This window comes from Phoca vitulina, unplaced genomic scaffold (assembly GCF_004348235.1).
Source record: "Phoca vitulina isolate PV1807 unplaced genomic scaffold, GSC_HSeal_1.0 scaffold75, whole genome shotgun sequence".
Classification (NCBI taxonomy): Eukaryota; Metazoa; Chordata; class Mammalia; order Carnivora; family Phocidae; genus Phoca; species Phoca vitulina.
In genome coordinates, this window is record NW_022589778.1 from 864,048 (window position 1) to 886,964 (window position 22,917).

Below are 22,917 nucleotides of genomic sequence, written 5' to 3' on the forward strand. Positions count from 1 at the left end.
ATTCACCAGCAGGAAGTTTTCATATTTTTATTTCTTTTTCTTGAGCCCATGTATATAGTTTTCTCACATTTTTCTTTAAGTTATAGTTAGTTTTATATTTCAACCTACTGTTGCCATCTGCCAAATTGGAAGCATCCTGAGGACAAAATCTGCATTTTATTTATTTTTATGTTCCAACCCAACAAACTACATTTCTTAGATTTGTGCATTAGATTTAATTTCTCCTTTTTTTTTATTAGGTGTTTGGCTATCAATAGAAATAATATTAAAAGGACCAAATGTGGACTCTAACATGGAGCAACCCATGCATACCACCAAGAGAACTCACCTCCTTTCCCTTAAAGCAGAAAAACATTTAACTATGCAAATATTAAGTTTTTGGTGTGAAGGCAAGGGCAGGAAAGAAGAGGGAAGAGGAAAGGAAATTGTTTGTTTTACTCCAGTGATGAAAGCAAATTTAACAAAGGATATTGTCAAATACCTCAGCACCATTTATCATTCATTTTCTGTAGACTGGAAACTCTCAAGAGGCTCCCATTGATTTTCAAGATGGCTGCAGAATTGATAGGGATTTGAGCAGACGCTGGGTATCACCCACCAGGTGACAGCTTGGCTATCAGTTCCATGATATCAGAAGTGCTACCCATACTCCCAACCCAAATACGCACACAATGGCCTCTTACAGTATCATACAAGTTTAGTTTTGGGATTGCTTGAAAGGTTCTCTTAACAGTAAGATAGAGTATATGTAAAACATTAGTATAATGCCTGCCACATAGTCAATGTTTGATAAATGCTACTTATTGTATAAAATAAGGTAATGGACCTATGCTTTTATGAGTGGTAAATCTATTCAGGCTCTGGAAATCTGCAAAAGTTTACCCACTAACCTGATGAGCTAGTTAAGGATCTACATACACTAGCACCTTTGGAAAGGGGCATTAGCTGATACCACACTTCCAGCTATTAGTATAAAATCACCACATTACTGCTGGCTCATTGTTGCTGAGGAAGCTAATTGCAGCAACCAGTTTTATTGAGACAAACTTCATTGTGCAGAAATAAAATATTGAGCAGAGTTTATGAAGGCAGAAATCAGAAGACAGGGTACCAAGGGGATAAGGTAGAGAACATTAAACCCTGATACATTCATTTGTCTTACCTCTGTCATTAAACACCAATCACATTTCAAACCAACGCATGTGTTTTGCACCCTACCCTCCACCCTCCCCCGCCAAAAAGAAAAAAAAAACCTCACTCTTGGAGGATCAGCTACTCTACAGAACAGGAAATATGAGTTTGCAAAGTATAAGGTACTAAGAAGTCATCTCTGTAAATCAGCACACTATATGGCACTGAACTGAAATACATACCGCCAATGTTTTTTCTCTACAAGTAGCATTTTTTTTTTTACCATTATGTGAATTTATTGCCTGCAAACTATGCCACAGCCTCAGAAACTGAACTCCCATATTTATCCATAGAAGAACATGGTGATAATCTCAGCCCTGTCTTCAAAGATATATTATATGCAGCTTTCTACAAAAGGAAGGAAATGTATTACTTTTTCTATGCTAGTTAAGCTTGGATCTTCCTGGTCTATAAAATGTCAGTAGCTACGAATTGTACTGAAACCTGATGCATGGTTTGGAGATGATTCCTCTATACACTGGGGATTTGGCTCCGGAGACAACATTCTTTTTCTGCTTGGGTGCCCAGCTTGCATTTTTCGTAACTCCACAAATAAAAGCTCATACTGCAACCATGGAGAATGACATTATTGAGATGGGAACAAAAAGCAGGCAAGAATTATTTTAACCACACTAGTAAGTATGACTAAAAAACTTTTTTTAAAATCTATCATAGTTGTATAAAATTTAAAAACATATCTCTCCAAGGTCAAAATTTCTAGTGCCTAACAACAATAGGAGGAATAAAATATATGGTGTTTTACCTCAAGAGTAGCTTACAGTGCCATCATTTTGGGTCAAGATGCAGAATGATCAATAGTTTTTGGGTGTGTGTGTTTTTCATTATAAAATTGTTTTATGTACCTGATAGACAATTTTGAAAAAATGAGACATATATAAAAATATAATTAGGAACTCCCAATTCTTGTCACATTAATGTAATTGGAATTAGACTTGCCTACCCTACCTTAACTCACCAAAAAAATGGGCAAAATATATGAAACATTTAATTGTAGGCATTAGGCAGTAGGCAGCACAAGGCTGTGATTCAGAAGAGAATGAAAACAAACAAAATGAGACCTAAAATCATCCTGGATTTTTGCCTGGAGGCATTTTCCAGTTTATAATGCAGGGAGGGAGAACATAAGGGAAGCACTGATCATTTGAGAAGACTGAGATTAAAATATAGGGAGATAAGGCAGATGGAATTTGCAGAGGGAGAGATAAGTATAGAAAGAGTTCCAAAAATCTACATAAGGGTTCCACTGAGTCTGTTGCTGGAGACTCAACTATGCTTATGTCTGGCGAAACTCTGCAAGGCAAAGATCCATTGGAGAGCTGTTAGGTGAATGATCCCTGAGTTTGCTCAGGACTGGGAGGTATCAGAACTCTGTCTAGTCAGAGTAGGGAGACCTTCACAACCACCCAGAACATTCTGTAGAGACTATAGAAGAGTCTTACCTTAGTAGAAGGGCCAAACTGTAACTACAATAAAGGCAACTGTACTTGAAAGCCTTGAAAAGAGAAAGTTAATCCAAAAGTTACTTAACTATCTGCCAAAACAAAGTTCAATATTTTTCTAAAGGAAGACAAGAAAACTCAGAATTCAAAAACTACTAGAAATGAAATAAGAGAATGTGACCTATAATCAGGAGAAAAATCATCAGCCAATAGAAACAGACTCATAAATGAAAGAAATGATGGGATTAGTAAACACAAGGACTCTAGAACAACTACTATAAATATACTCAAGACTTAAAAAACAAAACCAGAAAACAATGAGATAAATGGAAGACATTAAAAAAAGAAAGAAAGAAAGAACCAAAGAGAACTTCTAGAAGAGAAGAATGCAATATTTTAAGTGAAAAATAGTTTATTGGGTGGAATTCAAATCAAAGAATATATTACAGAAAAAGAAAGATCAATGAACTTGAATAAATGCCATTAGAAACTACCTAAATTGGGGCACAGAGAGAAAAAAAAAAATACAGGGCGCCCGGGTGGCTCAGTTAAGCGTCTGCCTTCGGCTCAGGTGATGATCCCAGGATCCTGGGATCGAGCCCCACATCCAGCTCCCTGCTCGGCGGGAAGCCTGCTTCTCCCTCTCCCACTCCTCTTGCTTGTGTTCCCTCTCTCGCTGTGTCTCTCTCTGTGTCAAATAAATAAATAAAGTCTTAAAAAAAATACTGAAAAGACAGTGTGATAGTGTCATGAGACCAATACACAAATGGTCATTGATTACTGACAAAAGTGCCAAAATATATCAATTTGAAGTAAAGTTTTTCAACCAATGATACTGGAACTAGATATCTATAGAAAATAATGAACCTCAAACTTTAGCTTGTACTATTTACAGAAATTAAAGTGGATTATGCAAGAAAACCATCATGACCTTGGAGTAGGTGAAGTTTTTTAGATAGGACATCCAAAGCATACATCATGAAAGAAACAAATTAAAACATCAGGCTTCCTCAAAATGAAAAACTTCTTCTCTTTATAATACTTTGTTAAGAAAATGAAAATGCAAGTCACAAATTGAAAAAAAAATACAATACTGATATCTTGTATTCAGAATATGTAAAGGACACTTACAACTCAACAATTTAAAAGAATATATGCAAAATATTTGAACAGACACTTCATGCAAAAAAGATAATAATGACTAGTAAGTATATGAAGGTACTCAATATCATTAGTCATCAGGGAAATGAGAATTGAAAATCTAATGAGATGCTGCTTCATAAAACTAAAATGGTTAAAATTTAAAAGCCTGACAATTCCAAATGTTGGTGTTTGTGAAGCAAACAAAATTCTCAAATGTTACCCCCACTTTGAAGACAGTTGGCAGTTTGTTTATTTATATAGCCAAATACACACTGAAATAGAATTTTCCTTTTTGGTATTTATTCAAGAAAAAATGAAAACATATGTCCACATAAAAACTTGTACATAAATGTTCTTATCAGCCTCCTTCATAATTTTCAAAAACTGGAAACAACCTAAATGTTCATCAGTAGGTAAATGGATAAACAAGTTGTAGTATAACCACACAATAGAATACTACTCAGCAATAAAAAGGAAGAAACTACTAATATATGCAACAAAACTGATAAATCTCAGAAATGTTCAGTGAAAGAAAGCCATGCAAAAAGCCCAGTGACATTGATACCTCCCAGAAATGTGATAGGTAAAAGAATCCATATATAAAAGAGTCTATACTATTTATATAAAATTCTAGAAAATATAAGACTGACTAATCTATAGTGACAGAAAACAAATCAGTGTTTCCTGGTGACATTTGAGGCTGGGATTATTGCAGCGGGGTAGGAAAGAACTTTTTGGAATCCTATATCTTGATTATGGTATGGTTATGTTTGTCACAAGTCATTGAAAGATACACCTTAGATGCACTCTTATTTTATGTTCATTATAATTCAATAAATTTGACTAAAATAATTAAACCACTCATTATTATATACCCAGTGGTAATCACCATTGGCACTTTATATATTCTCTTTCCAATTGGTATAAATACCTACATTTTTATGTAATTAAAAGTATTCCTGAAGTAGAATATTTTTGTTTTGAGCATTGTCTAATTTTCTGCATCTTTTAAATGCTAGTAATAGAAAGAGCTTGAACAGTCTTAGGAGTTCTTGACACATATATCCAAATGAATTTTTAGAAACTTATTGCAATTTACATTCCAGTAGGTCTTATATTTATAACAAAAATTACCTAGAATTGGCTATATATATCACTTATGTCTCTGTTCTCCCTGCTCAGTATTAGCCCATCAAGAAAACTTTGTGCGGAGAGGAGATGTAAGTCAAAGGACACAAGCTTTCAGTTATAAGAAGAGTAAGTTCTGAGCATCTAATGTACACCATGGTGACTGTGGTTAATAATACTGTATTTTATATTTGAAACTTGCTGAAAGTTGATGTTAAGCTTTCTCACCACACACAGAAAAAGGGTGAGGTGATGGATGTGTTAATTATCTTGATATTGGTCATCGTTCCACAGTGTATATGCATAGCAAATCATCAAGTTGTGCACATTTTTTTTTTACGTTGTGCCCATTAAATAGATACTATTATATTTATCAATTATTCCTCAATAAAGTTGGTGGAGGGGGGAGAAAAAAGAGAAAAGAAAACTTTGGTCCCTGCGTTAAAAGTTGATTGATGCTACGTTACAAACTGCAACCACTTCCTTAGGTCCTCTAGGAACTACAAGTTGTTGTGCACATCATTTTCAATATAAATTCCTGTGTCTTATGCGTTAGATCTGAGTGATGATATGCTCAAGAAGATCTGAAGCATAAAAATGTTTCAAATTGAAAGGAGGAAAGGGGATAATGGAACCTCAGTTGCTGAACAGGAGGAGCTGGGAAAACAGTGCTTTTTCAAATTATTGTTTGGACTATTATTTTAACTCTGCCTCTGATGAACACATTTTGACTAAAACTTAGAGAAATGACACAGTTTACTTTCCTCTATTTTCCAGCATTTGAGTCCTAGTCATCTACCTTGCAGCTTGAATCACCTGGGAAGAAAACAATGCAAAGAGCATTTACCTCACTTAGGAGAATGCTACACTTAGGGCTGTTGAAACTCTGCAAACTTTCTCAGTGGAAAGACCATTGCTGCAGCTGAGTCAAGCAATTTGCTCTTTGGGCATTGTAATAGTGTGGTTATATGCCTGTACATGGACAGCTCTCTGAAGCAGAAACATGTTAAAGTTTTGAGAGTGAGTTTAATGGACCATAGCAATAATTCAAGTTCAGATTCCTCAGGATTCTAGGCAGTATTCTGTTTTCCAGTTTTCATTGCAGTTTGTAGAAACAAGTGCAGTTTTTTGTTCAAAAAACCAAACTACTAACAACACCTTGTTTTTTGTTTTGTTTTGCTTTTTAATGATTAGCTAGCTCCTAGAAGCCAGTTATTTATTTTATTATTCATTTTGGTTTTGTATCTTCAAATTAAGTGTCAAAGGTGTGTATTTGCAAATAGCACCAATAAAATGGATCTATGAGAAAATATCTAATAGATAGTATGACCACATTGGCACCCTCAGGGACAAGGTGAAGAAATAAATGAAAGCATAAGCAACAATAAAGTCAGCGTAAGCTCACATATTAACTCAAGACAGAGGTCCAAACGTGGTTCCCAGGGCTGTTCCTCAGTGACACACATGGAGAGAAAGTATTATGACTTGAACATCAGTCACATGCCAAACCATCATGCTAGGTGAATTACATTCAGTATCTTATTTTCCTTCTCAGTAAGTCTGTAAAGAAGTATTAGGAGGAAATTAAGGCTCTGTGTGCATAATGGTTGTCGGAGGCTGATTAGGAAGTGGTAGAAACCAGTGTGAATCTAGGTCTCTGACTCCCCAACCTACCTCTTTATTTTCATGAATCTTCCCAATTTATCTTTTTTAGCTTCCTTCTGCTGCATAGGAAAGTCACATCTGGAAGTCTTTAGAATCTCAGGATTATAAAGAAAAGAAAGAGTAAAGGTCTTTTACAAACATCGGCAATAGATTTGCTTAAAATGCAGAGTCATTCATTCCCTGACCATTTATATAAAAGTGCTATGTTTTAATATTTTCCACTGAAAATAGAAAATCTGAACCTCTTACAGTTAGGAGAGATATTACTGCTTAACTAGAAGTCATTTGCAAGCCCCTATTACAGTCCCTATTTTAAGAAACAACACCAATAGCTACTATCATTTATGAAGTCTCACTTTGCCCCAGGCACTGTGCTAAACACAGAAGATACCTAAGGGATATATTTAATGTGCCAGGTACAGAAAGTATAGAGGTGAATAAAACAGAAAAAAGTAATGTAGGGTGATATGATTTTGAGTAACTTGGTGTCTCCTTTAGAGTTGTCAAGGAAAAGGTGACATTTAAGATGTGAGCTGAAAGACAAAAAGAAGGATATTATAGATGGAGCCAATGTGACTGGATCATAATGGGTAAGGAAGAGAACGTTATAGGAGAAAATTGAAGATACAAAGTAGGGTGAGATCATAGAGAGCTTTGCAAGCTGCTTAAGGGATTTGAATATTCAGCTTGTGATGCGGTGTCATTAGAAGGTTATAAGCAGGGGAGTGAATGACTTGATTTAAAGTTTAAAAAGAACACTGTGATGCCATGTGTGGAAGGAACTGTGTGAGGGGAAGTCAGGAAGTTCTTGCAATGATTCAAGCTATCTGATGGTAGTTTGGGTGTAGAAGGTGATGGTAGAAAGGGAAGACATATTTGGAGATGCTCATGATTTAATATATGATGAAGGGTAGAAAAATCAAGGATAACTCAGATTTTTGGCTTGATTACTGGGTGGGTGGCAGTGCCCACCTCTCTCTAATTGACGTGGGGAAAACTAGAGGAACACCAGATTGGGAATGGGAGAAGAAGAGTTCTGTTTTAGCCCAGTCAATTTGGAAATGGCTAACTTGCCCAAAGTCACTGAAATGGTTGCTGTAGGATTTAAGGCCAGTTTTATCTGATATCAAAATCTGAGTTCTTATGCTACTATATTAGATTGCCACTAACACCCATCTGGAAGCTTCATTGACTCAAAGATCATCCTGTTTACTTGGGAAAGGCTTTAACTTCAATACCTCAATTTCATCACTAGAGAAATCTTATTGAGTGTGTCGTACCATACTTTTTTTTTCCACTTGTGAAAGAACACATTGCAAGAAGCAATTGAAAGAATATAAGAGGGAAAGGGGTGAATAGATTTTTGTCTCAGTCAACCTCAGTTAATATGAAATACAATGTCCTATTAAAATTACAGTCCTTGTCCTAATCAAAGTTTTATGTAAAGTTGTAATTATGGAAATGAAAAAAATATAAAGATGAAAACAGGGATGGGTTTGTCCTTACAGGGTCAAAATAGAGGGAGGAACTTTATTGGTGAGAACATGTATGAGTAACTTCTGGATTATAAATGACTTCATGAATAATTATTAGAAATATACATTAGAATAAACTGGTGAGAAAAGGAGAAAAATATGAAGATACAGAGGCAGAGCCTTTGTATGCTATTATCATTTTGTATAAAATTCGTATGCTTATTTGAACCTACCACTCTTATTTCTGTCTTTAGCAGAAATGTAAAAAGGACACTTTTACTATGTTATTAGTGAAATTCTGTAACTCTTTTTTAATTGCAAGGACTCACTTTTCACTTAATATTCGTGCCATAGCTAATACACTATTAAAACAAAAAGTAGGAGGTTCATAAATATCATGTTTCCAGACATAATGAATGAAAAGTGTCTCTTCTGTGGACAATTTTCACATTTTTAGAAAAAAATCTATATATGTCAAAAGTGGCCTAGTTTGTGTTCATAATTAAATGATGAAAGTAGTTTTTGGATCTGATTTTGAAAGAGGAAACTTTAAAAATATAAGAAGTTCAGGGTGCCTGGGTGGCTCAGATGGTTAAGCGTCTGTCTTCCGCTCAGGTCATGATCTCAGGGTCCTTCGATCAAGTCCCACATCGGGCTCCCTGCTCAGCGGGGAGCCTGCTTCTCCCTCTCCCTCTACTGCTCCCCCTGCTTGTGCTTTCTCACTCTGTCAAATAAATAAATAAATAAATAAATAAAATCTTTAAATATATATATATATATATATATATATATATATATATATATATATATATGAAGTTCAAAACCTATATAGTTAACAAATCTCCAAAAACTCCACTGATTTAGAAAAAAAATATTCATGTAAGCAGAGGTGATTTGATCCTTAGTTCTAGTCTTTGTTTCTGGACTAGATGACAGACTGGTGGACTGTCCAGTTCAGATGATTGCACAGTGTCCACGCCAATAAAAGTGATGCATTTGTTTCCAGTTCTGTCTGTTTTCATTTAGGGCCGATAATCAGGACAGAGGGCTACATTTCTATATGTGCAAGGGATGTTTATGGCCAGAAGGATTTCACTTCTGTGTGCTTTTCGTACCCATGATGTGCAAAGATGCCTTGCAATTTTAGTAATGCATTGTGGCAGTTCTGGTGCCTGATTACTTAAGGGCCTTTGTAAAGTGATGACCTCAACCATCTTCTGTCACCTTGAGACACATCACTTCAATCTGTTCTGATAACAGCTGATGTGGGTCAGATACAGCTCGAGGCCAAAGGGACCGACACTGAGTGGAACCTATTCAGAAAAGATTGCATATGGGTGTATATGTACATCTGTATGCACAACTACACAACCTTTGCTTATTATTGCCTTATTAGAAACATATATTTCGGGAAGTACAAGACTGTAGTTTTATGTGCACTATTTGTTTTTGCCAATCGTGGAGAAATCTTTGAGCTTTTTTTTTTTAAATAAACTTTTATTGAGGTACAACATACACATAGAAAAATGCAAAAATCATGAGTATAGAGCTTGATGAACTTTCACAAATTGAACATACCATGTAAGCACAACCTAATCAAGAAGCAGAACATTACTAACATTTCAGTAGCCCCTCTCACAACCTCTCTCAATTTGTCATCCCCCTCCCCAAATGCAACTTCTATCCTGATACTTAAGACCATAGATTAGTTTCACCTGTTTTGAACTTTACAGGAATGGAGTCTAATAATATGCATTCTTTTTTGCTTGCCTTCTTTTTTTTTTTTTTTTTGGTTTTGGTGGGGTTTTTTGCCCTTTTGGGTTTTTTTGTTTGTTTGTTTGTTTGTTTTTGCCCAACAGGTTTCCATAATTCATCCATGTTGCTAGTGAAGTAGATTTTTTTCATTTTCATTTTCATTTTGATGCATTGGAAAAATCCCCTCCAGAAAAGTTATAACAATTTATGCTTCCAAAAAGTGCACAAAGAATGTCTGTTTTCTTATACCTCACCCACACTGGGTAATTCCCATGTTTTCAAAATACCAATCTGATGAGCAAAACACAATGACATTTGTCGATTTATTTTTATTTTTATGTTTTTATTTATTAGCCACTTGTATGTCTTTTATAAATCACCTGTTAGAGTACTTTGCCTTTTTAATATGGGAATTTGTTAAAAATTTATTAATAGTTTCTGTATAAGATGGAATCAATGATATTGTTATTCAGAAACTATTTCTTGAGTACCTCAATGTATCAGGCAGTGTGCAGGCCAGTAGAGATCTAACAATTATGAAGACAGACAGGGTTGCTTCCCTCTTGTAGCTTACAATACAGCCCTTTTTCTGCTACACTGAACAGATAATTTGAATGATGAGGTCGAGATCTGTTTATCACAAGTGCATAGAGATACGAGGTCTTAGTTGAGTCCTTTAGATCCTGGTTTCTCATGAGATTGAGATGCAGCCCAGTTAAATTATCTTTAAAATACTAAGTGAATGCAACAGTGTACATGGCATTAAATTACCCATGACAATTCTAAGAAGTAGCCAAATCAAATTATTGAGATGTTCTAGGGGTGAGCATCCCTGAATTCCTCTTGGCACTTCATCTTTCTTCTTTTCTGCCTTCTACCACCTGGCAGATGGGTTTGCCCCATGAAGAATACATAAAGAATTAAAATATCCACCTGTAATTTCTCTTCTGCCACACAAAAAAAAGATGAAAGGCAGGGTTCTGATTGATATCACTTGAAGTCATGCTTGGTCAATGTTGAATAAACTATGTGAGGAACCTGTAGGGTTGGAGGCTAGTAGAATCCTCTGTAACCCCTACCAGAGGAAGCTCAGTGCTTTTGTGTCTGCTCTTCTTGAAGCTGAAGGTAGAGTTGACTCCCGTTGAGTTGAAGCCCTGACTTCACCATTAAAATACGTGCCCAGGAAGGTAATTAGACTAACATCATAATGGGAGAAGCAAATCACTTTCATTGGCGAAGGCCTTTTCTATGCCCTGTATATTTCTATCATATCCTGGTTTCAACCAGCCTGACAGATTTGAGGTGCAAATTAATTTACATTAACAGTGATTTCACTGATACATGTCTCTGCCCACATAACAAATGAAATCCGGCTGCCTTTTTAAAGCTTACACATTTCGTTTGCAAGTCACCTTTTAGCAGCTCACCTGAATTCATAGATATTCATCAGATTTCCATTCACTCATGACCTCCTCTTTGACAAATACTGGAGGCGGGGGTGTTGTTGGAATAAGGTGAAAAGAACTCACCTATTTCCCTTGTACAGAAGCACCACAGGCAGATTTTTTTATGTTCTTCCACTGTAAGGAAATTTTTTTAAAAAGAACTTTAGAAATTCAAGAAATTTATACCTTTTAGCATTTGTCATTAACCATAATTAAATAAATAATTTCACTAATTAAATAAAGAGTTCTTGATTTAGACTGCCATAATCAGGACATATTTATTCTACTGAGAAAACATAAATATTGGCTTTAATTTCTATAATCTGTGATTAAAAACTGATTTCATGGGGCGTCTGGGTAGCTCAGTCGGTTACGTGTCTACTTAGGCTCAGGTCATGATCCTGGAGTCAGGGGATCGAATACCGTGTCGGGCTCCCTGCTTGGCGGGGAGCCTGCTTATCCCTCTCACTCTGTCTGCCGCTCCTCCTACTTGTGCTCTGTCAGTCAAATAAACAAATAAAATCTTTTAAAAATTAAAAAAAATAAAAACTGATTTCATTATTGATATCCTTGTACTTATATCCATCCAAAAGACAAATAGCTTCTGATACAACTTGTTAAAGAATGAAATAGCTATCAAGACATACAGGCTTTCAAGATATCCATGCAGTCATTTTGACCATACCATAGAAATCTGAAATAATGGCTAAGAGAAGCGTTTCCATTCATTATAAGTGACCTGGTCCAGGCATCAGCAAACTAAAGCCAAATCTGGCCCACTGGCTCTTTTTGAATGGCCCATGAGCTCAGAATAATTTTTTATATTTATAAAAAGTGAAAAATAAATTTAAAAGATAATAAAATTTTGACATGTAAAAATGATATGGCATTCAAATTTGAGTAACATTAGTGTCCAGTGTGTCCATCAGAGCTCCACTGTACCCAGCCATTTACTTCTTGTCTATGGATTCGTGCAGGCTTAACTGGCAGCACTAAGCAGATCCAACAGAGATGATCTGGCCCACAAAACTTAAAATATCTTCTATCTGACCCTTCACCAAACACGTGTGCAGATCCTGATTTTAAAAAAATAATTGCCGTCCTTGAAATAGTCTTTTATATGCGATTCTGACTGACAAACCTGTTTTAGGCAGTACTGTGTGCGTTTGGTAAAGTGGATCTTTCTACTAAGTTTCCCTGCCTTCCTGCCTTGTGTAGGCTGGTTCCTCCCTATTTTCCCACCCGTCGTCCATCCAGTACCCTCCCATTCCACCACAGATGGGCTAAGGCTTTCCACGCTTGCAGTCAGAGGTAAGTGTGAGGACTGAAGAAGGAGCACTGAATTGGGATATGGCTGGCTTTGAAGAAAGAGGAAGAGATCCACAAGCTAAGGAATGTAGGTGACCTCTAGAAACTCAAAAGGCAAGGAAACAGATTCTTCTCTAGAGCTATCAGAAAGGAACACAGCCCTGTCAACACTTTAATTTTATCCCTGTGAGATAAAGACTTCGAACCGGCCGAACTTTGTAATAAGTTTGTGATGTTTAAGCCACTAAATCTGTGGTACTCTGTTACAACAGCAATAGAAAACTAATTAGATAGATAGATGTAAAATATTATATAATACATGATATTTATCTAGATAGGCATAGATATAGATAGATACTGATGTGAATACAGAAATAGATGTAGATGTTTCAACAGATTGTGTTTTAGTGGAAATTTAATGTTGCCTCTACCATATTTGTGTATAGCTCTAATTTAAAATAAACAGTTTTGTCCTTTTTAAAGCTATTTTGACCTTCATCTGGTAATTTTGGGAGGAGGAGGAATAGAGTCTTTTCTCAAAGAACCCTTAATCACACCTTACAATGTAAGAATTTACTCGTGTTATGTGCGATCTGCAGTAGGCATCATAACAGATGCCTAAAGTAGTTTTGTGAGAATATCTTTCTCTCAAACATTTACTCAGTGTCTGACTTTTGATGTGTAATGGGGACGATCTATGTTTATCTTAATATTATTTTACAGTCTTAGAATGGAAAGGCTGAAAATAATGTTGGAGGTCTGCCATCTATGAAAAGGTTAAAAATTGTTCAAGATTTGGGGAAATGATTAATTGACTTACCCATTTTAGAGTTCATACAAACAGCTTTATCACCCTCTACCTATTTCCTGCAATTTTGTATGTGGCTATGATAATTGGAAAAATGAAATAAATTGCCTTTACTATTTCAGAACAAAGAGGACTAGTTTTGCATTGAGAATGTTCACCTGATAAAGCAATATTCTTGCCTTTATTTATGGCTTCATTTATTCTTGTCTGTTTATATTTTAAAAGCATATGTGACTATAACTAGCAGTGAATTTTACTATTATTTTAAAAACTTTGTAAATACTGTCTTTTATTTCAAAAATAAAACATACTTGTTTAAAATTCAAACTATTGCAGGATGCCTGGGTGGCTCAGTTGGTCAAGCGTCTGCCTTCAGCTCAGGTCATGATCTTAGGATCCTAGGATCAAGCCCTGTGTTGGGCTCTCTGCTCAGCTGGGAGCCTGCTTCTCCCTCTCCCTCTGCCCCACCCCCTGCTTGTGCATGCTCTCTCTCTCTCTCTCAAATAAATAAATAAAATCTTTAAAAAAATAAAATAATTTTTTTTAAAAGTAAAAAAAAATTTCAAACTATTGCAAAATCATGTAACTTAAATGAAAGTTTCTTCTCTACTTGACTCTTTCCCTCCTTAGGCATAGTTACTATTAAGACATTACTGCACTTCCTTCCAGACATTTAAAAAATAACAATCTAGAATAGTTATAGGAGTGGTTGGGGGTTTTTTGATTAATTTAATAAAGATAATTATTTTAGGGGAGCCTGGGTAGCTCAGTCGGTTAAATGACCCACTCTTGATTTCAGCTCAGGTCATGATCTCAGGTCTCAGGGTCCTGAGATCAAGCCCTGCATGGGGCCCTGTGCTCAGCGGGGAGTTTGCTTGAGATTCTTTCCTTCTCCCTCTCTGTGTGTCCCTCACCCAACTTGTGTGCACCTGTGCTCTCTCAAATAAATAAAAAGATCTTAAAAAAATTAAAGATAATTATTTTATAATATATTGTTCTACATCTTGCTATTTTCATGTAATAATATATCAAAATACATCTTTCCATGTCAAGTCAGATAGACATATATTAATCTTTTAAAAGGTGCTGCATATTCTCCAGGGTGGACATGCCATACTTTTATCTAGTTACTCCCATACTGAATGACTTATAGAATTTTCTCAGGTTTTCTTTCCCTAATTTAAACTATGTCACATGTGTGCAAGTATTTTTTAAGATAAATCTCCACAAGAAAAACTAATTGGTTGAAAGCATGTACATCTGATATTTTGACAGATTGTATTGCTCTCCAAAGGCTGTCCGAAGTTAAACTCACATAATCAGTGTATGAGACTGTTCATTATCTTATACCCTCTCCAGCACTATGTACCATCTGTCTTATCATTTCAATCTAATGTGAAAATGGCACTGCATTGTTTTTGTTAGAATTTTCCTAACTTAAAAGAAGATGCAATAACTTCTCAAATGTTTATTGGTCATTTGAACTTCTGCTTTCATGAATTGCCTACCTTTATACTTTTTTTTCAAATAGGAAGTCTTAAGGATTTTTTTTATTGACTCATATGAACTCTTTATATATTAATTTACTTGTTTGTTGAGCTTAAAATTTTCTCCAGTTATTGCATATCTTGGAATAATGTTTGAGGTATATTTTCCCCCACCACATTATTATCAATATGTCAGTCTTTAATGATTCTGTGTTTTTGCATTCTTTCTAAAAAGAACATTCCCAACCAGAGATTCTAAAATAAACATTCTCTTTTACGTCCATTTAATATTTTTATAATTTTGTAAAAAAATAGCTCTTTAATCCATCTGGATTTTGAAATATTGTCTTTGCATGGGTATTTTATATGTTTTACATTTCATAAAATTTTAAGAAATAATGTTTTGAGTTTATAAACATATGTGATTGTATTGAATTTTGAAATAACCTCATAGCTAAATGTAACTATTTTAAGAACATATCTCTGCCCAAATGCCTTACCAAAATTCACCCAAAAAAGAAAATGCTGAGAAAAAAAAATACAACATCCCCACTTTTTAAAAGAAATGAATGTGCATGTGAGCTAAATAGCAATTCTTTATAAACTGAATATGCCTATTAACCACCTAAGTTATTATAATTTCTTCCATTTTTTAATGCAAGAAATGATTTAAATGAAATCTTGACTGCATCTGTGGTTTGGAAGAAAAGCTGTCTGTGAGAGGTGCTTCTCTCTAGTTAAAATGATAGTTTGTTTTAGCTTAGAGAATGTTGAACAAACTTGATAGTTGTTTCATTTTGAAAAAAGCCTGCCCCCCCACAATAGTACTAGATCTTTTTTTCTCCAATTTTATTAAGATTTAATTGACATAAATCATTTATATGTTTAAGGGGTAAAGCATAATGTGTTTGACTTCCGTGTGTTGGGAAATGATTACCTCTATGAGTTTAGTTAACATCCATCATCACCTTATATAGATACAAGAAAAAGCAAGAAAATAAAAAAATAAATAAAAAATAAAAGAAACACATTTTTTTTTTTTTGCTTGCAATGATAACTCTTAGGATTTACTGGCTTAACATTTTTCATATCTCAGAAGCAGCTTAGCGAAGTATTGGACATTCACATGGACCAAAAGAAGCTATTAAACCTCAACAAACATAGTTCTTAATTCATATATTACAAAAAGTGGAATCTTCTGCTGTTTACTCACATAATACCTGTGTAAATGCATGCAGTGAAGGCCCTCCAGGGGATTTTTCTAATGAAATATTTTAAAAATCAGTTTTGGAAAGAGAGAAGGTGATTTGTTGAAAATTTTAGCCTGGGAAGCATTTCATTACTCTACATTAGCAAAATGAACTTGGAAATGCAACTGGTCTGAAACACTAAATCTTTAAAGCCTCACTAGGATTATAGGAGGCAAAAGAGGGGAAAAAATTATGGAACAATCTTCTCATGGAATGTTAAGAATTGGAAGGGACTATAGAGATTTTCTAAAATATATTTTAAGTTCCAACTCTTCATTTTTTTTTCTGTTTATTCCAGAAAGGAAAAGTAATTTTAATTGTAGATTCATAATTAGGACAGACGTTATATAAAATCCATGTTAGTGTGTTCTAAATAAATTATCTTAAAAAATAATTTCATGAAACAGTGCCCATGTTAGAATATCCCCAATCAATTCATAGAACTCATGAGAATATCTGAAAGCTGGTACTAGTTTTTCCTATCTTTCTACAGAATGCTATTAAAAAGTGTAATTAGAACAATATTACTTCAGTAGTTTGCATATGTAAATCCCAATGCCCAAATTCCTAATTTTGTGTGTGTTTACAGCTTAGATTACTTACTCGGTAAATATATGCAAAACGTCTTCATTTGGAATTTTTTTACAACACAATTTTTGACATACCTCCTGCAATGCTACTGAGATGTTTTTTGTCTTTTTTTGTTTTATTTTTAAGATTTTATTTATTTGAGAGAGAGAGACAGAGATAGGCAGAGAAAGAGCACAAGCAGGGAGGAGAGGGAGAAGCAGACTTCCCGCTGAGCAGGGAGCCAACTGGAGCTCATCCCAGGACCTTGGGATCATGACTTGAGCCGAAGGCAGACGCTTAACGACTGAGCCACCCACTCAGGCACCCCTGAGATGCTTTATTTTTATATATTCTGAAATTCATAGACAGCACCAGTGTTTTGACCAAATTAGGGTCATTAAGGTTCCTTCCATTAGATTTGATAGTGGAAGGTGGGAACCTTTTGGTCTCTTTTTCTTTAGAATTGGTAGCTGTCAGGTACAGGGCTGATTAGCCAGTGAGCATCTTTCTGGTCATGCAGAGAAAGTTTGTCTACAGTATGGGAGAACATAGAGAGTGAGACTCTCCCGGCATACATTAGACTCAAGCCAGTTCTAGCCTTAAGCTTCCTGGTTAACAAGCAAATGAAGTCTACCCATTTACTCAAGGTAGTTTCATTCTATTTTTATCATTTGCAACTGAGAATGCACTGTGGACCCTGTAGATACTCAGACTAAGAAAACAAATATATTTACAAAATACATATAAACGCCAGTGTATTGCAATAGGAGAAAGCGAATGCATGAGTGAAGGTGCAACTGTTGATCCCTCCACATTATACAGCCCTCACTTTTCGTTCATGATGACTTGTCTGGTAAGGAACAGTGAAGGACTGAATGAAGGTGTCACTATCAATCAGTGTTTCAAGATTAGTAAAGCTTAATAATTTTCTTGTTTTTCAAATAGAAGATCAGTGTTTTCCTTTTTGCACACAAATGGGTCATTTTGTGCTTATCCAACTTTGAGAACCATTATTTGATAACATAGTTCCTTAGAATCTCAAAATAAATAAAACTCTGTTTTATTTAACCGGGGTGGAGGGTTTCACTTAACATTTCCTTTGAATATTCCAAAACCTTTACTGGATTTTTAAAATTGATTTCCCCTAAATGTGTTCCAGTTCTCCATTGGAGCAAATAAGAAGCTCCTAAGAATAGAGTGTAAATACATTTATGTGAAATGTCCCAATTCGTATATTGTTCTTTTGTAAAAACCCTTCTCAGAACAAAATAGTTTGTTGCACAATTTGATAAAAATCATTGAAGATTTCTATAATGCTCCTATCCTGTTTACTTATTTTATGACTCAATTTTATGTAAGTGTATGCACAGTACTGTCACAGGGGTGTTTGCTGTGAAGAGGATATTTGAAACGTTGATGAGAGTTAGTTGCCAAAGCATCGGTAAAGAGTAAATTTTTCTTTGTCCTTTCATGCTAGCTTGGGTGCAAAGTATGCCTTGTTTAAGAATAACTTTAATTTTACCTGATCTTCCACATCTAGGAAAATTGAGGTCAATTGATTATTTCACGACAAACAAATGACCCTTAATATAATGAGAATTTCCCTCACTATCAATGACTTTCAAATGATCCACTGGTGCAGGATAAAATAAAAGATGAAAAATAGCCTTGTATTGACAGACCACATTAATAATGGTATGATATCGGTATTGATTTCTTCACCCTTTATTCTATAGTAAAGTAGCTTTAAAGAGCTCACTCCCCAGAAAGTAAGCATCCTTCATTTTCTCCACAGTGACTGTTCTGTCGTTATAGCTACTGCTTTGCACATGTCCATTATAAAACTCAAAATCCTGAAATCCCGAAGCCTTAGCTGGTGTCAACGTAGAAGACATATCAAAGTTTTTTCTCATCCCTAGTATCTTAGTAGAGAATAACCACAAAACCTTAGAATGATTCCTGGATTCTTAACCTAGAAGTGATTATTAAAACATAAGCATCCTTGAAATGCAATGTGAAACAAATTGGTGCTGTTAATAGCTTTAAAAGATTGGTTATTTCATCAGATTATAATGTCACCCTAGTGTAATTGTTCCCTGAGACGTAAGAAGCAGAAGGAAGGAATCAGCTCTAAATGGTGGCCTCAGCTACTTCAGGATTGGCAAATGTTTTCTATAAAAGTCCAGGTAGCAAATTTGAGGGCCATAGGTCTCTGGAGCAACTACTCAACAATACATACATGAATGGATGTGACTGTGTACCAATAAAACTTTATTTACAAAAAGAGGTAGTGGGTTGGATTTGGCCATAACCTGTAGTTTGTCCACCCCTGAGTGCTCCTTAGGAGGGTGTTCCAGGCTCCATTCCAGGTGATGAAAGGACAGCCTGTAGGGAGGGAGAGGCTGGCCTGGCTACCAAGCTTCAGAGATTGTTATTCACCCGAAAGCTCTCTTCCTTTGTTGCTTGGTATCGCAAGACAAAAACTCAGAGCCTTGACTTCCAGGACTTTATATTTTAGGAGTAGATATACAACATAATATAAATAACTACATTAAAGGCAGGAAGTAAATTCTGCCATGAAAGAGATAAAAAAAGAGTAAGAGGCAAAGGTCCACTAAGCAGGGGGTTAACAGTTCTGAGTCCCTCCCTAACTTGTCAAAGAAAAATGGAGCCTATGTAGTTTAATGCAGCATGTTCCAACAGAAATATAGTGAAGCCACAGGTAAGAACCCCGTATGTAATTTAAAATTTCTAATAACCCCACCGGAAAGAAGAAAAAAAAGCAGGTGAAAGCAAATTTAATACTATATTTTATTTAAACCAGTATAGCGAAAATACTATCATTTCAGTATGTAATCAGTATAAAAATTATTTACTAGATTTTTTTCATACTAATTCTTGAAATCCAGTATGCATTTTGTACTTACAGCTCATCTCAATTTAAAGAAGCTACGTTTCAACATCTTAACTGACATGAGTGGCAGGTAGCTATCATATTGTATAGGTGCAAGCTTAGTGGCCAAGAACATGGCTTTGGATTCAGACATTCCTCACTTTGGGTGCTTAATTCCATGATTTATTTAGCGTATTTGTATCCCAGTCCCCTCATATATAAAATGGGGACAAAAATAGTGATTACCTACATGTTTTAAAAAGTACGTAGCACAGTGTCTGGCACATCTAAAATGCCTAAGTGATACTTAATATTACTTACAACAAGTGATACTTTTCCTCTCAGTCATGCATATTAGGATTCTTTGTATATACATACACCCATTGGTTCATTAAAATTGTAAATATGACAGATATATATATATATATATATAGCCTGGCCATATGTTTTGAATATATATATATTATACTGTATATAGTATACAAGCTAGATGCATTCAAACATTTTAGAGATGCCTGCTTCAAAGAAATATTTCTCTATGGATGCTCACTCCAGATTAACTTTGTAGCAAAAGTGCAATAGTCACTGATACTAGATTTCAGAAGAAATTGTTTGCTTCTAAGTGCTACCATTGTTAAATAAAAATGCTTCCTACCCTTTTTAATCTTTTGAAAATAAGCTAAATGTTAAAACCATGGTGTCCTTTATAATTAACTATTGAAAAACACATGATTAGGAATGTAAAATGTCATTGTTTCTAATCATAATTTAAAATAAAATGTCATTTTGACCTTCTTCAGGAGATTCATCTCCCTGAAAGATAATCTAAATTGAACTGGAGCACCTATAAAGAACAAAGATTAGGTTTCCCTAACTCACAAGAAACACGGTTGTTAGAGTGCAGTTACTTTACAGGGTATTTATTTATTTATTTGAGAGAGAGAAAGAGAGAACACAAGCAAGGGGAGGGGCAGAGGGAGAAGCAGGCTCCCCGCAGAGCAGGGAGCCCACTCGGGGCTCAATCCCAGGACCCCTAGAACACCACCTAACCAGAAGGCAGACGCTTAAACTACTGAGCCACCCAGGCACCCCTAGAGGGTACTTTTGTATTTGAAGATTATGTAGCCATTTTATATCTTTGATGCCCTTCTTTTTGGTATTTGGTTTCTTACTCTTGCCTAATACTATAATGCTTGGCCATACATTTTGAATGATTGAGCTTTGTAGTGACCAGAATGAATTTGAATATCACTTTGTTAAACAGGCTATTCTGCCACTTGGAATTTAGTTAGTTAGTTGCATATAGAAAGTCATATTGGAAGAGGCCATACAGAACTTCCATGGTTTAATACTCAGAAATGAAAGGGTTGAGGGTGAAGACTCAAAGAGATGAAATTCAAGGGAAAAAAAAAAAGATTAAAAAGAGTAAAAGGGAAGGGCGTGCCTGGGTGGCTCAGTCATTTAAGCGTCTGCCTTCAGCTCAGGTCATGATCTCAGGGTCCTGGGATGGAGCCCGGCCTTGGGCTCTGTGCTCAACAGGGAGTCTGCGTCTCCCTCTTCCTCTGCCCCTCCCCCCCCACTTGAGCGCTCTGTCTCTCAAATAAATAAATAAAATCTTTTTAAAATATCATAAAATGGCAAGTGAAGAAAATAGAAGAAAGAATTCAAACCCAAAGCCTTGCTAGGTGTGGGTGATTCTAAACAAACAGTCTCTGTTACACTCAGTATTTCAATAAAATTATATAGAGCAGGACTTTTCAGCTTTGCTGTTGGGAACATTGCTAGGGCACATCAAAAACCAGAAACTCTGCCAAAGAACAAATTCAAATAACATTGTCCTGTCTTATCTGAGTCTGGCTCAAAATTACCGGCATATCTGCTGCAAGTAAGGAAATATCTGGGTTAGTGAAGCCAATCTTGTGATACCAGAATTCCATCCTTCGTGTGTTTTGCTTTTTTATTTTTCCCGAAGAAGACAGCTGTGGAAAAGAATGCAAAATTTATCATCAGGCACTTCACATGTGAAATTATGAATTGTATCCTTAAGAAATAATTGACATGCTAGAGTATATTTCCTCCTTGGTCCAGTGGGTTATTTATATTAATGCGTTTGTAACTTCTAGTATTTTGTAGACATCAATGCAGAAGTGACTATGATTCTTAGATATTTTTGACAATTATTTCACATTTATGTATTTATCCATTCAGACAACTTTTATTCATTCAACTAAAAATACTGATTGAGTGCCAACTGCCAACGGCAACTAACGAGTCTAGATACTATAGAGACAAAACAAAGACAAAGACATTTAATTCTTTTTGCAGAATATCCACCAGCTTGCAAATGTCTTTATATTATTATTGAATGGTTACTTAAAATACCAGTCTTCGTTTTCTCTAATTGCATTAGACTTTCATTGTGAGCTGGCTGTAGTGCAGATAGTGTTTAAAATCTTTTTACAGGTTATGCAAAACATGGTATCCCGTCTGGTTTTTTGGTATCCTGTATTTTCATTTTAATCACATATTTATAAAATTGGAAACTTTGACTTAATAGTGTGAGTCAGAAAACTCCTGTGTCTAGCTTTGTTTTCAAGGGAGTTGTTGGCTACTGGATAATTTCTTCATGTGAAATTGTGCTGGACCTCAATTGTGTAAGAATAACTAGTTTCTCTGGTGTATGTGCTTGTCTTTATTTGCATTTATGAAGCAGAAAACTAGATCATACTTTGCCATATTTGGCTCTCAGCTGTGGAACTCTGATCAGCAAACCTTTTAATCATGCCAGATTATGTGATTGTTTTGTGACACAGATGTACAGTCACCAGGGATTAGAGTTTGTTGTTTTAAAATTGTCATTTCAGCAGTCTGTGTGCAGATACAGGATTGCCTTCAAAAATCTAAATATGGATCTTTCTGAAAATACAGACAAATACATTAGAACAGGAAGACTTTTATTTATTTATTTTTGCCATACAACTCCCTAGAATCCCAACATAAATAAATAAATAAATAAACTAAACCTAAAATATTTAGAAGTTTGCTTTTACTGGATTTATTTACTCTTCTCTATAAAATTATAACCTCTAAGTACAGACACATTTTAAATATACAGGCAATTGAAAGAACAATCACTCACTTTAATGTATACATGGTTAAACTATTAGAAAAAAATGAGTATATTATAAGCTTACAACTTGATATATTTATGGATAATCTCAGAAATGTAATGAAAACATATTATATTGTGCCTGAAAGTACATTAGGCTCTTGGTAAGTGACTCTACCCCTTCAGGGTCCTTGTCATTAACAGCCAAATGTAATTTTGGCTAAATCCAT

General features: G+C 35.2%; 1 protein-coding gene and 1 pseudogene across 9 annotated transcripts in view; both read left to right on the forward strand.

Moving 5' to 3' along the window:
• The window catches only part of LINGO2 (leucine rich repeat and Ig domain containing 2), a 1,236,800-nt gene that overhangs the window by 545,042 nt on the left and 668,841 nt on the right, over window positions 1-22,917 (forward strand). Inside the window, exon 1 of one of the 9 annotated variants that reach the window (XM_032393633.1) lies at window positions 4,239-5,051. The exons of the other annotated variants lie outside the window; for them this stretch is intronic. The gene's annotated coding sequence lies outside the window, so the exon portion shown is untranslated. Of the gene's footprint in view, window positions 1-4,238; window positions 5,052-22,917 lie in introns of those variants that run through there. 9 annotated transcript variants of the gene reach the window in all.
• Window positions 1-22,917, forward strand: part of LOC116625243 — a 40,698-nt pseudogene that overhangs the window by 11,102 nt on the left and 6,679 nt on the right.